The 18,859-nt window shown below is 38.1% G+C and overlaps 1 long non-coding RNA gene across 1 annotated transcript; it reads right to left on the bottom strand.

The window, feature by feature from the left end:
• Window positions 1-10,128: 10,128 nt before the first annotated feature.
• On the bottom strand, window positions 10,129-18,463 carry LOC133275778 (uncharacterized). Its single transcript, XR_009745685.1, has 3 exons — window positions 18,278-18,463; window positions 17,366-17,461; window positions 10,129-10,573 (listed from the first exon to the last, which is right to left on the bottom strand). It is a non-coding gene; the product is annotated as an uncharacterized LOC133275778 (long non-coding RNA).
• Between the last annotated feature and the right edge of the window lie 396 nt (window positions 18,464-18,859).

Below are 18,859 nucleotides of genomic sequence, written 5' to 3'. Positions count from 1 at the left end.
TAAAGTGTAAAAAGCATTGAAGCAACAGACAAAAAGTTTGTTTTGTGTAGTTATGTTTAGTAAAAATAAAACACATTTTAATGATAAATAGTAACACACCTTCATATAGGCATTGCTCTTCAGTCAGTAAGGCTCAGCTTCCTATTCAAATCATTGCTCTTCCTGAAAGTTTTCTTCCTGAAAAAAAAAGTATTTCTTCCAGCAAAAGAGAAGAATGCCTTTAAGATGTATTACCAATCCAAATCCATCAATCCAAACGTGCCTGTGGTATTTTTCATGCCATTGCTTCACCAATTGTACACATTTTCCAAACCCTCTCATCGCAAGATCCACCCTACCTTCTGTTTTTCAAATCTTAGCACTGCACCCATCCAAGTGGGCCAGACTATTCACAGAAAACGAGGTTATTCACTGTCATCTGGACTATCCATCCTCTGGATATCAACAGTGACACTTGTGGGCCTGTATGGCATTCAGAGAGATGTTTTTGAAGCTCACCTGATCAGGGTGAGCTCCCAGCGTAGTCTTAAGACAGTGCTATTATTGCTTGAGTTCGGCTGCCACATGCTTGTTATGTCATATCAAAGCACAAACAGGCTGCGGTTTATTTACAGACATACATATAATATGCATTCATATATTTATTATATTAAAAAAGGTATAGGAAAAAAGTTTTAGGAAAAAGGAATACATGAAGAGCACTGCTAAAAATAGAAAACAACTTTCTGTTAACTAACTCCTCTCATAGATTTAAATGCAGACATATTTTACACATTCATAGACATATTAATAGGTACATATTTCTTTCATAGCTCTTTGAACTTCATTGCCAAAGAGAATTCATTACATGCAGATGTTTTGTTCTGATTCCCGATGTTTAATCAACCTTCATTGTCTTTGGAGAGAGAGTTGTGATATTTTTTTCCCCAGATAATTTAATTACAATGACTTTTCCAGACCGGATTGAAAAAGTCATGACAGGAAAAAAAATCTATATTGGTATTTAGTATTATCTTTGATATTTCAAGAGCTGAGGAGAGCCTGCGAAGGATTTGAAAGCTGTTTGAGTAAGTCCCTGGTTGAGCTAGCTCCAGCCCTGAATGACTGACTTACATCTTCTACCTATTATCTTTGCAGAATATTCACCTTGCTTTTGGCATTGTTTATCTTATTGCTTAAAGCAAAATAAGATTACTGATTTTATTCTGAATAGAAAGCAGTTAGATAAAACTCATATAAAGGATCAGCAAAGAAGCTGGCACTGGGGGAATTTTATTTTTCATTTATTTTTTATTTTCCTTTTTTTTCTTTGGTGAAACAGTTTTTACTAAGTTATAGGATATGAGTGAAAATTAAAAGCTAGGTGAAACAGTGATGAATCAATGCAGCTATTTCCTCAGAAAGAGGAAAGGGAAAACATGCAGCTATTTCCCTTACTGCATACATTAACCTCCTGTTGAAACTTGTGTCTTTGAAAAGGAGCAATACTGATTATTTTATACGTAAAGCAGGCTTTTGCTTTTCAAGTTGAGAGTTTCCATATTGTCTGGGACGCAAGACTTACAGGTACAGCATAAAATGATTAACAGAATTAGATGAATTGTGGATGGAAGTGTTGAAGCAATAAGACTACAACAACGCTTCTTTATACTCTTCTAGTGCTTACTACTGAGCTACTCATATGCAAGCATACTAAAAATATAATTTATTTGGAAGTATTGCTATGGTAAATCAAATCCAGATATCCTGTTTATCTAAGTGTCCAGACTGTTTGGTTCAGAAAGATGCTTGAGGGAGTGAAAGTGAGTGTGTTACATGAGTTATTACCAGCAGTACTTAGGAGTTGGGTTTTGAATATAGTCCTAAACCCACAATTTAACCCAAATAATGCTTCACATTAACACAGTGTGACAAGTTCAAGTTCAGATACGGGCATCAGGACTGAGAAACAAACATGCCTCCTTGCTAATCTTTGGTAAAGAGTCAAAAAGCAGCTTCCAGAATATTTTTGTAACTTCATCAATCTGTTCTCACAGCAGTATCTGTCCTTGACAGTGACAGAGAAATCAGTCAGAGGATTTTGCTAGAGGAGTCCAAATACCGCAGGAGGGATTTGCTGGCATGCTGACACATCTCAGACTGCCCTTGGCTGTCTGGGCAGGAACCTTGTATGATGGCATCATATGGCCAGCTCACAAAGAAAGGCAGAAGTCAATGTTAATCCCATTGCATCACCATTTAGCATAATAGCTTGATACAAAATCTTGTTAAAAAGCCATATGAAGCTACTGAAGCAAGCCAGAACTGTCAGGGTTAAATAACATTGATAAATAGAATACTAGTATCTGCCTTTCCAGGAAATGCTTCATTTGCTGTTTCGTCAGTAAGACTCCATTAAGTTTGCATATCCTACATTTGCCCATTTCTCAGACTTCTGTACCAACAACATAAACCCAGCTTGTGAAGCTGATGGCAGCTAAAAGGGAGGGAGAATTATTCAGCTGCAAACATCTGCAATGTTACTGGCCACATCACAAACAAGGTCATATGAACCTTCAGACTTGGAGGTTTTTATGACTCTTCAAAATTGTAGTTGATCAAGCCTCTTATTTTTTTTCTTGTATTTAAATTCAAGCTTCCACCTTTAGCATTGGCACTCTGACCTCAACCCTGCTGCTTGCTGTTTTATATTTTTCTGTGCTCTTTCATTTCCTCAAATATTACAAACTGTGGCATTCACTGAATGCATTTGAATTAGGTTTCAAGTGCTTAATAAAGTCAGGAAAATTCTTTTACTATTAGTAGTCCTTTTTTTTTTTTTTCTTCTGAGAAATGTCACATAAATGGGCAGGAACAATTTTGCTAAATATCAGAGGAGTTTTCCTGATTCAGATGAAGGATAAAAGTTTACCTACAATGTATTTGAACAAAAAGTACAGAAAAGCAAAAGTAGGGTTTACTTGCAGATTATTTTTTTTCCACAAAATTGTGGATTACTAAAGTACAATGCGTAAGTATCACTTCCATAATGTAAAACTTGTCATTTACACAGAAGACATTCGAAGTGCTGAAAGTGGATACCAGAGGTGCAAGGACTTCAGGACAGTAGTGTTGGAGACTTCAGTGATTTAGGAGTGGGAACAAGGTAGGTCAGAAAAAGAAGTGATGGGCAATTTGATTACAGTTAGCCATAGAAAGAGAAAAGACCATGGATACAAACACATTACTGGATGAGCCCATTGTGTTAATCTTGTAACTGATGCTATTTCAGTATAAATTATTCTCTTAACAGAAAAATTCAGATTGGCTTTCGTTATGTTTACCACATACAAAGACCTGGTGCAAATGCTTACTGGTGTCCCTGCAGCATCATAACCATATCCAGGGCTATCTCATTTCTTAAGTTTTAGTACCAATTGCACCTGTGAAAGATAAAAAATGCCCATAAGGTTCATGATGAATAGCATGGAGCCAGTTTGAAATCATTGCTAGCTTCTGTAGGCAGTGCTGTGACGCTGTGTTTATTCTCTTCAGAGCAGAACAAAAGATGAGTTCACTACACCTTATCTTCATTAGTGCATAGATATTTCTATATGAATGTATGTATGTATATATTTTCCTTTTCAGGAACCAGGCACAGTGATATCCTCACTCAATGCCCCAAAGCAAAGTACTTAAAATCTGCCAAAGTTAATATAGCTTCTCAAATATCCCATCACACATGTTTATTTAGTAGTTTTTCTATGTCACTGGCAAAAGGTCACTGTTTTACCGAACAGACCATGGCAGAAGTGTCTAGGAATAGAAAAAAATAACACCAAAACCAGAAGTCTTAGTATACGAGTTCTGGTTTTGGCCAGCTCTTCAGAGCTACAGTCATCTATTTACGCAGAAGGCTTTGGGGGTGCCTTGAGAACCTAACAACCAGGTCAGGCAAAGGACAAAAAGCTTTTAGCCCATCAAATGGCTAACCTGTGCTACAAGAAAATTACAGGGATTTTGCTCCTCCTGTTCTTATCAATCAGATTTCTCACTGACAGATTCCTGTGATAGCCTGGTAACAGGAAGATAAAAACAGAAGACTTTTTTTCTAGAAGTTATAGTTTAAAAGTAAACTGGGGAGAGGCAAAAGATACCAGAGAGGAAGATCTGTAACTGACAAACGGCGCAAGGTAAAGTTGCTAAGAGTTAGGCAAAAACCCACTTAATTAGTTAATTGGAAAATGAGGAGTAAAGTTCCATTTTTATCCACTTAATTAATTTCCACTGGTCTCCCAGAAGGTTTAGAAATTAAGTATTAAAGTTGGGGGGGGGGGGGAAAGGTGTCTATCAGCAACTTCATCTAGAAGATTTTGACCTGAATGTGGACAGAAAAAAAAGCCATGGTAAGGCGGAGAAAATAAATAAGAATATTATTTATAAGAAAATAAATACAAAAATTACATTAGATATCTTTTGAAAATGACAAGCTTAACGCAAGCATATATTTCTCCTCTTAACAGTTCCATGAATGACATTGCAGGGACTGACTCTGCTCCTCTTCTGCTCACCTGGAACATCAGGAGCGTAACAACAATAGTGTATGGCTACTTCCACCCCTCTCTTCCTCCCCTCTCTTCTTTTTCTTCTTTCCTTTCCTCCCTCCCTTCTTTCCTCCCTCCATCTCTCCATTCCTTCCCTTCCTTCCTCCCTTGTCAACAGAATTTCCTACCATTGCTATAACCATCTATACACACATATACAAAAATAAATACATATACATACCAGTTCAGGTGGTAATGGTTGAATCTCGAGGAGTAGTGGACTTCAGCCCAGGTTCCATGGTTCAGTGGTGGTTCTCTGATTATTGAAGTCTTGAGAGTTCCTGACCACTGGGAGGTGACCCATTCAAATGGAAATGCTGTTCACAGCCTGGTGTGGTCCAGGATAGCTCAAAGAGCCTCTCTTGGGGCAACTAGGGTCATATGATGATTTGCTTTAGTCATTAATAAATCTCCATCCTGGCCACAGCCCAAGTTGGTAATTACTAGAATCTTTTCAAAACTCCAGTAGCAATGATACCATTCCACTTGGGCTACAATCAAGGGAAGGAGTGATACAAGGCTGTCATGTAATGACCAATTATCCTTCCTCTCGCTTCCCACTGTAGCCAGGGAACCGGAGTCATTGTTGGTATGACCTATGCCTTCCCACCCTCCGCAGTCACCTAGTCCCACCCTAGTCCAGCCCAGAGGATGTGGGGGGAAGGATACACCACCACACCTGCAGTTCAAGAAAGAAATAAGAAATCCAGTACAATTCTGGAAATGGAAAAACATGGGCCTTCTTTTACCACATTGAAAGACATGACATGTACACCTACCAAGCCTGCTTAAGAATACCACAGGAAGTCATGTTTTCAGCTGTGCAGCATTTTGCCTGAGGGTGATGACAGGGATAAAAACATCTCTCCTTTCCTTTCTTTCCTCCCAGAACAAGCCTGATCTCAAAGAAATGAACTAACTTACGAAAGAAATTGTTTTAAGGGACTATTTCAGCTTAGCACATTTCTCATCAAAACCATGGCTTTGTTTATGTCCAACTTCTTGCGACAGAAGGATTTAATGAAAAGAAACTTGTATTACTTAAAACCATTGCCATGCTGTCCTGTGTGTTTTGTAGCATCACTCCTCATTTTTTCTGTCTGCTAAGTCTGGATAAATAATTTATCCAGAAATAAAATGAGAAATGATCCCTCACCTCTGTTGCAAATTAGAAAGCCCTTTCTGTGAATCTTTGAAATTTACCTTTATGGTTCCTTTAGGGAACCACAGTACTCCTAGGGACAGCTTTAATATGGCCATATCATTTTTCATTGCAACAAAGAACCCTTATTAAAAAACACCAATGATATTTAGAACATTACGCAAAGGAATACACATCAAAATACCTTGAACGATGGTTCACCAAAACCTTGAAATTCATAGTACTGCCCAGTCCTTGTTTGGGTGATATTTTTGAGTCTTTTTTCCGTAACTAACTGATGTGCTGCTGAAACATAAACATAAGACACAAAGAAAGACAATATAGTCAATAGGATCTCACCAGCACTGACCAGTTCTGACAGTTTAGTGTGATTTTGATTTTGTGTTTTTGGTCTGTCATTCTACCAACAGTCATCATCTTTTACCTTCTGTCCTTCAGCTTCCTAATGCATCATGTCCATGCCACTGCTCTCCTTGTGCAGAGCTGTTCATGTTTAGTGTTGTGGAAACAAAAGTCAGAACCAACCAGTCTGCCTGAAAGAGTGAAAAGCCACGTTTTTAAATAAAGCTAAATCCTGTGCCTGTTACGGTACTGCAGTTAAGCAGAGGAATTCCTTTAACAGCTATTTTTGCCATTACCATGAATCTGAAGCAGCGGTGGTGTTTTCTGGTTTCTGTTGTGTAACTTCAATATGCAACCACCTCTCCAAGATGAATAATTTGGAATCCACACATGCTTTGCACTTTCAAGATAATTTGATCTGAATAGCAGTTTCATGTAAATATTTTGGCAATAACAAAAATATTCTTTTTGATTGAAACACCAGACTGAAACACCAATAGCTATTTTACATGATGACAATGAAAAAGGATGATAGGCAGGTTAAAAAGCATTAATTCTTCTGTCTGAAATGGATACTTTCTCACTGAAAGGTTTGAAAGCAAATCTGCTTTCAACAGGTTATTTCTGTATTACCGTGATACCATCAACATCTGTGCAGCTACCTCTCTTCTGTGGGCAGGCACTGTTCAGGGGAGCTTGAAGGGACACAGCTCTTGCTTACTTCACCCCACAGCTGTGAGGTAAAATGGGATACAATATTCAAAGTGTTAAATAAGGGGAGGAGGTGAATGAAGAATGATAACAAAAGCAGTAAGGAAATTTCTCAAGTGATTTGAGAAGGCTGTCTGGTGCAGGCTGGATGTTTGATTATGTATGCACTGGATACCCATTTCTTTCCACTTGAATAATACATGGGAACTGAGAACTGTTTAAAATACCAAAATGAGAAATGAACATGTTCTGAAAATAAAATCTGGAAGTTTCAACTCTGTCACCTCTAGGAAAGCCCAGGGGAGGGATAGGATTGCTACAACTAGGGGAGGCCTGCTTTTCCTTATTTGTTATCATTTAACAAAATCTGAAGGCATCGTCTTTTGCAGAAAGCACGAAACAATTCCTATGCAGCTCCAGGGCCATGCAGAGGTTATGATGCCCATTTCACTCATGGTGTTAAACAACTGAGGGCTTTAGGATCGTACTGGGACTGTACTGAGTCACCAAACATGGGATGAGAAAAAACAAAAGAACCCAAGTACATGTACAGTGGAGTGTTTCTGACTTAGTAACAGATGAAAATATAGTGCTCTTTAGCTGCCTTCTCCCTCCACAGTTCTCAAATTCAACTGGTTGTGTTTCACTGCTGGGGTGATTTCTTAAGGTTATATTGGGAGCACATGGTCAGCAAGCAAAAAATTCTAGCCCAAATGTTCCTGTTAATTTGTGCTTAATTTTTGTAACCTAATCATTGTGAATCACTGTTGTATTCTCAGCTCTAAGTCTGCTTGGAATTAGTCACCTGAAGTTTTTTGCAAATACTCCAGTGCCCTATTGAGAAGGACTAGTGTACATGTTGTCTACATCCTAACAAACACAGGTCACTGAAAAATAAAAGGATTGCCACACATGGCATATATACAAAACAATGTTATGATGTCTGCATCTGGGAGACAGATTGTAGCTGCCACTTGAGTCTTGGGATGAGGCAACACAAGCAGTGTCAGGAGCTGAGAGGTCCTTGCCTTATATAGAGTGAAATGTGGTGTCAGTGACTTCAGTAGCAAAATTGTTAATGACTTTTGTGTTTTGCCCAAGATGCATTGTTATTCCCCATATATAGAAGCAAGTATTTTACCAGAACAAGCATGATTTTTGCTAATCAGGGAATATGTAATCACTTAGGCAATTTGTAACAAGATCTATGAAATGTGCATCTCTGATTTCTATTTCACAGGTCTTTGTCTGTCCAATGCTGCTTGTTATGCAAACTCTGAAGACTGTTAAATATTGCTTTATTAACTTGCATGCAATATTATGAATAGTATGTTTGGAAAGGACTTAGGAATAGATCTGGCTAAAGTGCTACAGCAAATCTTTCAAATTAATAAAATTCACTAAATTAATACAATTAATAAAATCTTCCAAATTAATAAAATTCACTAAATTAATACAATTCATTACCATTTCATCATTAATACAATTAATTACCAATTCACCAAATTAATACAATTCACTACCACAACTGGACAACTGTTAACTTACTTTAATCAATTTGTTCTTCCAGTTTAACACCTTCTACCCCTCCTGCAAGGTTTTGTTCTTAAAGCTTCCTCCATTTTCTCCCTGTTTGTATAAAGGAAACATCCAGCATATCAAATGGCTAGCAGCACTCTGTTTGCTTTCTCAAGTTTAAACTCAGCTAGAGTTCTCAACTGAATATCCTGCTTGTTTCAGTGCTGTTATCATTAAACCTGCGCTTTGCAGAGATCCTGTCTCCCATCTGCAGGCTTGTGAGAGCCTGTCCATAGCAAGTTAGCTCCAGAAGTGCAGTTGTAGCATTCTCAGTGGTGTGTGAGAGCTGGGACACCCAGCCAAAGCCTTCAGCACCCCTGAGCCCCACCTGTAGCCACCTTCTAATGGGCTTTTCAGACTCATCTGTGCTTTAAGGGAGCCTGATCCACAACAGGGGCCATCCTTCTGGGGATTCACAGAAGGTACAGGCTCATCCCTACACTTGGGGAATACTGATCAGGAATTGAAATGATTGAAAAAACAGAACTTTCCAAAGCCCATTTTTATTGTGGGTTTGTGTTTTTTTTTTTTTTGTTTGGGTTTTTTGTTTTGTTTATTTCCCTTTGGCTTACCTCATTCTGGGTTGATATTTACAATATAATCCTTTCTTCATCTCTGCTTTTAATACAGCTGTCAAGAGTCAACTGTGGAAGATATTAAATCTTCTCTCCCATTGCTGCACTACCAAGGATTTTTCACTGAAAACATGGTCTTTTTGATTTTAGTTATTTGGGAACTCTTCTTGTGCAGCTTGTATCTCAGCAGAAAACCTAACGATCTGCTTGTGCTTACTAGGAAAAATATATTGTCACCTTGCCAACATAATTACATTGGTGAGTTAGGGAATAATGGGTGAGAACAGATGAAATATTTTGATATAAATAGTCTGTTTTCATGTGCTGTGATTGTCGCTAATAAGGCAAGGACATGTGGTTTGTGGTTCAGGAACAGGATGAGGAAACAGGACATCTGGGTTCCTTTCCCAGCTTTACCGCAGCTTGAAGAAGTCATCAAGCCTCTTTGTACCCCATCAGTTGGAAGTGGATAATAAATAATGCTCTGGGGACTAATTCTTTAATGCTGTAGTTTTCAGATGTTCAAAAGGGAACAGCGATACAAGTGTGTGATTTTTATGTACTGGAAATTGGTGCAGCTAAAACTTTAAATCTGGATACCTAGAAAGTTTGTAAATTAATTTATCCTAGCTTGACTTTAGGTATCTGACCCACCTGCCATTTCATAACAATGATAGAAAGAGGAAAATTAAAAACCAGTACAAAAGGTTTGAACAAAATCCTGACTGAACGCCTTGGGATCTTAAGTTTTCTGTGACAAATTTTTCATCATTTACACCCAAGTAACTTGACACCCATGTTTATGAACATCTAAAGTGGTTTGAGTAACAATGGGAGTGCTACATACCTAACAGGGAGACTGCAATGATTTTCTTAAAAACTGCTATGTACTCATTTGTTCAAAGCCTATAAACTACTTGGGTCTTAACTCACAAGGCTTGGCAGGATTTAGGAAGGATCTACAGCAGCCATCTACAAAGGGGCATGTTTCTCCTAGTCTGTGTGCATTTTGTTCACTGCAGCTGTAACTAATAATTCACTAAACTATAGATTAAAAGCATGTAATTAGCATGAAAGTAATTAAAACCAAGATTCATTCTACCTACGAGTAAATAAGCACATTTGACATGTAAGTCAAAGTGGAAAAGAAATATTTTTTGGTTTTTTTTCTGTTTTTTTTAGTGTGCATGTGCTATAAGAGAGTCTCAAAAGCAGAGCTGCTGCTTTGGGTTAGGAAGAACAAAAGCCTGTGCTAGGGATTTGAAAGCTTTGAGTTTAAATCATGAGAACAATTCATTTGCGATGAGCATTATATTATTCTAGGGCTTCCAGCACTTAGTTGAAATAATTTTAGTAGTAAAACTATAGTCTGTAATGCAATAATAATTTCTTATCTGCTGATGGATGCTGGGTGTCAGATGGTTGTATCTATGTTAGAAGGCTAAAGAGCCAAATGGGAGCAGAGCTGAAGTCGGAAACGAGGACCCCACATTCATATTGTATGCGTGGCTATGTTTTTCAGTCTGGTCCCATGTGCCGTCTGGCTGGAGCACAGGAATTGTCCTCCTGGAGTACCTTTCCAACACTGGTTTCACCCACAAGTCTGGTTCATACACTCTGACCTGCAGTGAGACGATCAGGAGATTTACTTCAGACCAGCACTACTGATCTAAACTAAAATGACAACCACCCCTCACCCTATTTGTACCTTTATCACTGAATGAGGGCAGTACAATGGCTTGATTTGTGCACAGAATCCGGCTGGCCAAGCAAGACTGAGCACAAATCTCCCCTTGCTTTCATCAAAAGGCAGGCAAGGCTTTGCTCTAAATCACTGCAGTTGACAGTGGTAAAGTACCAGCTGAAATACTATGTAGTGTAATTCCAGACTTTTTTGAAAGAGGTTTCTGGCCATGTGTAAGAGAAATTGGCTTCAGTTTGTAGATTTTATCTCATTTGAGAACATTCTTAAGAACTGATGGTCTACTGCATATTGGCACAGGACGTACAATTTTAAATAGGGAGAATTAGCTCTTTATCACTCTAAGCTAATACCATGTTTTCTGTGATACTGAGGGAAAAATGAATCTCCTGCTGCACAAGAAACGCTTCAGGAATTTGCAGCAATTTATTTTCTAATTGACCTGCACATTAAAGCAGAAAACACAAGCCTATGGTTAACTAAGCCCTTCCCCTCTCCTATTCCCAGTCCTTGCTTTCACCAGGAAAAACGTGGGCACATGGGCTGTCAGGAAATCTTTACACATCCTGTTGGGCTCCCCAGTAAGGAGATGCAGGGAACAGCATCCCAGGGCTCAAGTGGAGACAGAGCAGTTTGTATTCAGAGCCGTAGAATGTTATGTCAGAGCGGGTGAAAACTGGTGATCTGCCACCTGAGGTCCCTCTTCCACCTAGAATGTGCTCAGGGGTACAGGGAATAGTACCATGAGGCTCATCATCTTTCCCATGAAAATTGCATTCATCATGACTTGCATCATCTTGTCTTTAACAGTAGCCTCCCTGAAAAGGCACAAACCAACATACACACACCTCTAGATGAATATCTGTGTATGCAAAGTCACGTAAAAGATTTTTTATATTTATGTGGTGAGACAAAGCAGCCTGAGCAACCAAAAGATTTAGCTACAAAAGTTCCTTTTCCTGAGTAGCATAAATCCCACTAGTAGTAATTTCATCTAGAAATGGAAAGCATGGGCATTACATTATTTGAGCACAAGGGCCAGATTTCCCTGGTTGCCGTTTAGACCCTAACTCATATAAATGCAGCAGGAGAAACCTAAAATGATTTTGTTTCCTACTGGTATTAATTCCATTGCTGGAGAAAATGTAATTATATCTATATTGACATTATAATAACAACTTTACAGGCCAGCCTTCATTCTGTCTGTTAGGCCAGATATAAATGAAGCACCAGTGGAGACCTAAGGAATTCCTCAGTGTTCCTCGGTGGTGGTGTGTCTGGCCCAGCTGGTAATTTTAGCAGTAAGAGGAAAGTCTGTTCTGTGAAAAAGATAGTTAAGATTTAATTTTGTCTTACAAACCAAACCTCTCCATTTTGTATTGATCACAGCATCCTCAAACAAACTCCATGTAGACTGTGCGATATGCAGAGTAGGTTTTTGTCCTATATAGCTGTAAAACTTCGAATCCCAACATAAAGCCTTACAGCAGTTACATGTGTATGCATGTACGTACTACAATGTGGGTTTAAAGAGAGGAGGACTGTATTCATCAAGAAAGTACCGATAAGGTCCAAGCTTTCATTTGTGTTAGTGAAAACAGCCATTTCTTCATAACAGACCTTGTTACTTTCTCCAACACAGCCCTTTTCATACCCAGCCAACTTGCCACGTTGTGTCCATGCTGTTGGGGATAATCAGCAAAACCTCAGCGGAGATGTGCCACTCAGGTGCATGTTAAAACGCTACATGTTTTAGCATTTTTAAAGAACCACAACAAATGCACATGCATTTATATGAATGGAAACTTGCAACATACTGTAAGCATTTCGCATGAGGTTTTCATTAACTTTGTTGTATGACAAAACTAACCTTCCTTGTATTATGTATGTGCTCGGTGCACATTATTACTATGAGAAAATGGCAAAGAAAGAAGTGTGCAAGATTTGTAAAGTTCTGGTGGGGAGTGGGGTCACCAGCCCCACGTTACAGGCTGACCTTGCATTTCGGGGAAGGAGAACCACATATGCATTTCAGTTACAGTGATGAATTTTTCAGCACAGAGCTGATACATGATCATGGCAGACTGAGCACTCTGAAGACACCTTGCTGTTGTGAACTGTAATTGCCTGCTGGCTGTGTGAGCCTGTCAGGATCACCTGCATACTGGAGCCTGGCACCATGTGACTTATGGTTTTGCTTGCTTATTTATCAATTCTCAGTTGCCCCTTATTAAAAGAGTCACCCTCCAGGAAAATGGAAGTTCTTTCCTGGAATTTAAGGAGGTGGGAATTGTAGTAATTCACTGCTGATACAGTCATTTCATACACAGTGGCACTTTCAGGTATTTATCCTGGCTATATTAATTAAATATGTTATGGTATATGTACCAACCTATCCTATTGCTTTCTCAAAGGACTTTATCAGTGTGAGATATTGCTAGTTATAAAATTTAGATAATACAAGTATTCATTACTTCTGCACTGCCTGCAAGAGAAGCAGTACCAAGGGAGGGTGTCTAAATGCAAAGGGCTGAAGGATTTCTTTTTCCTTATATAATTCATAAAGGAAACAAGTCTAAAGAGGAAATTATTTGCAAGCTGAAACTGAACTAAATTACACAATTAGAAGATAGACCTAAACAACTTATAATTTTCAAAACTTAAGACTTTGGGTGAGAAGAATATTCCAAGACAATCAGAACATGTGAATTTAACAGGTTAAGAAAACACCACCAAACACACACAAATAACTTCATGTGTGGGTCAACTAAACTTAAATTTCTTTGGCTTTTTCATCCATACTCATACACCAAGACAAAATTCATCGTTATGGTCTCTGTCTAAGCACATCAGCAGTCATTGCCAAAGCTAACCATTATGTGTGTTGTAGTTTTATTTTTCCTCATTTAACCATACAAAAGAGAGGCACCTGCTCTGATGTGCCATCCCATCTCCCTCTGCTTTCAGTGGGGAGAAAGAGGAAAAGGAAGAAATCTGTGCTGAGGATGGGATCACTCCTCCAACTATGGGAAGGAAAGTGCTGGCGTATTTGAAACTGAGTTTTCTCTGTTAACCTGAATTCTTATCCATCCCTATACCACACACATGAGTTTGGAAGGTGACTGTGGGACACTCAGATATGAGGGCAGAAAGGGGCATATAAGAGCCATTGATTGACTGTGCACTTCCCCATCCTCTGCAGCTGGACATAGCTGAGACAGTTTGCTGGTGTTCACAGTCCAAGCCCGGAGCACAAATTTGGCTGAGCTTGTTCTTTCCATTTTCATATTAAAAGTATGTCCTGTGCATGGTACTTCTGGCCTTCACCACAGAAAGGCCTTTGCAGGCAGGGGCCAACACCATCACATTTTTAGAAATGCTTCATAGAAGCTTGCAGATTTCACAAGCTTACATTGGCTTCAGCAGGAAGAATTTTATGTGCTTTACCTGTGTTACCTGAGGAAATACAGCTTCCAAATGGTGATTTTTTTTTTCTTTCCAAAATACAGTTATAATATTATGGGTGGAGGGGAATGCATCTTGGCACTGGACCAGAGTTTCTTAAAGGACACTTGAACCATTTTAGATAAGGAGCTCTCCCAGCTTGTTAGTTCTTAACTGTAAGTTTGGCTTTTGCTGAACTTTCAAAATTTGATTGGTTAAAATTTGATCTAAGAGTAAATTTTAGAAATATTAGATTAAATGCCTCTTCTTTGATTTACCACCACAGTGCCTTCTCTGCAGTCAGCTTGTATGCATAATGCAAACGTGATTTCTGAATGTTAACTGGATCATAATCTTGGAAAAAAATTCAAGAGGATTGTGCAAATATTGTAGAAAACCTCAGGATAAACACACACACACTCAAAGTAAATATAAATATTTGGAAAGAATAGCAAATAAACTTTGCTTATGCACAAGAACTCCCACAGTACTAACAGTATTCCATCATTTTCCAAAGTCCGAGGGAACCTGTGTATTCTTATAAATCATTTTGTTCAGTTCTTGGTGCTTTAGAGATGCCTGAATTGGTTAGTGAGAAAGATAGCAGTGATAACAATCCCTTATAGTTCCTTTTTTCTCCCTTTTTTTAAAGGGCAATGATACCACCAAGTGTATAATTCTGAAACCAACAGAATTGCCACAAACCCACTGCTATTAAAATCACATTTACTTGCTTTTTTTTTTGGTTGGTTTTTACCTGGAAAGGTTTAGGAAGTCAATTTTTAATATATAATGCATTCAGTTGATAACAGATGTAATAGGAACATGACTGAATTTATAACTAGTAAAAGCGCACAAATGGCAGGAATAACTCTTTAAGAATAAACATGACCGCACTGGCAAAGCTCTAAACTTACTGCATGAAATCTAACAGGAAGCCAGTAAATGAAAGTACCGAAGTTTAATATTATGGGTCATCTCTGTCTAGTTTCATTTGGAATTACATTTTTCTGCTTCCAGATTTAACTACTTCCATAATATGAAAAAATAACATGCGAGTTAGAAATGCATGCATCAATTTGAATAGAATATCAGGTAATGTAAACTTTACATTTTCATCATAAAATCAAGCCACATGGAAAAAAAAATACTTTGCCAGCTACTGGAAAACATTTTTCCCCATTTTTTTACACCTTACCGAAGCTGAGTGATTTATTACCAGTGCTGTAGCAATACTTCAGTGCAAGGGAGAACATTTTTGTAGGGATCCTGCCCTGTCCAGAATACTAGAAATGTCACAGCGGTGTGCCTAGAAGAGTCCCACTTCCTTTTCTAGAGGATTTAAATCCACATCTGTGCATTTGGTTGATCATCTAAATTAAACTGAGTATGGCAGAGACTTCCTTTAGCAGTTTCCCTGTCGCTAAAGGAAATGAGACTTTAATTTTGTGAGTCCAATTACAGGATGACTGTTTAGCAGCCAAATATCAGGTCACATGCAAAGTAAAAGACAAATCATATGTGTGTCTCTGTAGATCGTTTTTGTCTATTACATTTCAGTATTTCAGAACTGTACTGTATCATATATAAAGTCTTGTTCCTGAACTAGAGAATCCATAGTCCATCTATATGACATACCACAGAGATGAAGGAAAAAGCAGATTTTTTTCTAAAGCCCATGAATTCTAAAATAGTCATAATCTGAAGCACACATTGTGGGTTTATTCACTTCTTTTTTTTCCATATTATCTGGTGTGCCATCTCATTCAAGTACTGCTACTGCTACATCACTAGGACATAAAACTTATGATTAAACATGAAAAAATGAACTAGTATATATCGGTGGTTCAGGGTCTTAGCTGGGATGGATCATTCCTTCCTTCTTCCTTAGCAGAGATTTCTTTACAAGGATTTGCTGGGACAAGAACTCACCCTATCTCAGGTCTCTATCACCTTCATGCACTTTGTCAGCTACTTACCTCCTCTAATCTACTACAGAAATATTAAATACTACACATGAAGCATTTATAGGGATGTTCTTGTGTAAATATACAGGTTTGATATAGTCGGCTGTTTGAAAAACAAACAGGAAAAATGGAGAATGGCTGCATATAAGACATCTCACAGCAAACTTACAATATAAAATATGAGCTCTTCACAGAATTCCTATGTTTTGACCTCCACCACTTTAGAAAATTGCTTTGCCAAGACTGAGGGCCAGACAACCAAAAGGCTTGTGTTACCTACCATATTCATAAAACCAAATGAAAACTTGGCTGTGTGGAACTGTAGCATTCTGGTTGGTATTTGTAATATTTTGATACTGCTTTCTGTGGGGTACCATTTCTGCAAAAAAAAAACAACCCTAAATTTCTTTTTTCTGTATCAACTTCCTGTGAACAGGGTCAGCTTCCAGGCATTTATAGCACAGTGAATAAAAAATTAGTGGTATAAATCAGGTGGCTCAATTATTTCAAGAGAGCTGAGTCAACTGCCAGTAACAATTTTCCAAATATTTGTGTATGAGAAGCTATGAGGCAGGAACTCTTCTCTGTATGTGTGTTCACCTTAACCTGAACTTGGTTGTGATATGCTGAATTACAGAGGAGCTAGTACTTGGTGGTTAAGTCTGCATTTGCAGTCACATAAAGCATACAAGTGTCCTGGATTTGCATCTAAAACTGATGTTCGACATCTAACCATCCAGCCTACCCCAGTAGAACACTGCAGAATCAAACTCTGAGTCTTGTCTCTGCTTGGCACTGCTCAGTGCCACATGTGATCTTTGTGCCTCTATAAGTGCACGGAGCAGGTGTGTAAGATATCAGAAGAATAACATTGTGGTAACTTTGCACAAGTGGACATGACCAGAATAATGCTAAAGGCCAGGGGAATTAGGTCTTACGAGTATAAACGTTGAGTGAAAAAAATAATTTATGTTTGTTTGAAAGAGCTCAGTAAGGCATAAAGATGTTCAGGAATGTTTAATCCTAAAGGGAATGAGATTTATCAAAGCAATTTGAAAGGATAATACATTCATATCTGCTTCTGCAAGCAAAGAAAAGCCAAGCGAGTCCAAAGCATTAACACTTAGAAGCTATTTCTCATGTTGCCATCATATAAGCTATTGTTCATTTTGCTATTGTTACCTCAAGTTTGATGTCTCAGTGAAAGGCAAATCTGTTTCTGGTAAACTATTATTAACTTGCAATAAGCATTAAGTTTACATTTAAAGATTAAAGCAAACATATATATATTCAGTACATACCTATTGCTCTGCTTTATGTCCTTGCTCTTGATTTTACAACCCGTCATCACTGTGTTTCCCTCTTACCTTCTTAGTGAGTCCAGGAGCAACTGGAATCTGTACTGAAAAGAAAATGTAATTAATTCATGAAGTTTAAATACATAATGGACAAAACCTTCAAGCAGAGATCATCTCAGTTAGTATGGACCAGAGGAATTAGAAGATCTGTTACTATCAAACTCACTAGAGACAACGAAGCACTTTGCTAATTGTGTTGTTTTTCTCCCCTCTGAAAGTAGCTGTCACCCAAATGATCAAACCTTTCATAATACTTACTTAAGCGTAATACTTACTTACCTTTCATAATACTTACTTAACACTTACTTGTCATTTATCTGACAAATCCCAACACTAGGGCTCCCCAAACTTAAAATTGCAATTAATTGTGCCATGAGAGGGTAGAAAGTTGGCAATTTTTTTCATTTCAGGGAAAGGATCATTACTGTGATAGAATCCCTCTACTCTTTCCAGAAGTGAACCTGCTATACCTATACCCAAGCAGTCTGCACGTCCAAATACTGAAGTCTTTACTCATGACTGAACTCCATCATGTGCAGTTTTTTATACTTCCGTAAATCTGGCCCTTTGCTTCTGTTTGTCCTCTATTCCCTCTAAACTTTTTGACTGGGTAAAAACAAACACATTGTTTTGAAACCCTTACAGAAAAGTTTATTTTTACAAGTATTTTATGAAGGATTTAAGAGTATAGTTTTCAGGTCATGCTCTAAATAAAACAAGATTTTGTTTTGAATAAAACTCCCTATACCTTTATTATAAGGAGAAGAATAAAAGTATGATTCATTTCTTAGGACAGACTGCTACATACACCTGTAAGTAATTTTAACAGGTTATGAGCTGTTCATCTCTACTTACATGTAACAGGTTCTTCTGAAGTTGTATGCCTTTATGTATAAACAAGCACTTTGATGGCAGATTTACAGTCATTTTGCAAATGCTACTAAATGTAGCTATATGTAAAATATCTGAGCCTATTCCAGCAAACTACTGGGGAAAAAAAGAAAAGAGGACATCTGACAACTTGAAGAAATCAAGTTCATCTCCCTAAATGCTTGAGAACCATGCAATCATTAGAGGAAGCAACCCCTTGCAAGACCATTGACCATGTGAGGGTTAGGTATCACAGTCGTATTAGACTATTGCACATTCATGTGAGACATCAAAGACTACTTCAGGCTACTCATCATTTCTACTCATAAAACACAGCAAAGCTGTGATACTGGAAATGCTTAAATGCTTATGGATCTGTGTGTCCACTTCATGAACAGTGCTACTCTGTATCCCTGGTTTACAAATAGGGTATATCCTTGCTTTTGTGCCATACTATAGGAAGTTTAGGTAGGCTAAAAACTGTAACTGTATCTGGATTTACAAAAGACTTAACTGTAAACCTTCCAGTTAATTTCAATACACTCTTACCGGTTCTCCTAGATGCTT

This window comes from Pezoporus flaviventris, unplaced genomic scaffold (assembly GCF_033815535.1).
Source record: "Pezoporus flaviventris isolate CSIRO_AGI_PZ_B2104156 unplaced genomic scaffold, CSIRO_AGI_Pfla_v1 ptg000002l, whole genome shotgun sequence".
Lineage (NCBI taxonomy): Eukaryota > Metazoa > Chordata > Aves > Psittaciformes > Psittacidae > Pezoporus > Pezoporus flaviventris.
This window is presented reverse-complemented; position numbering and strand designations above follow the sequence as displayed.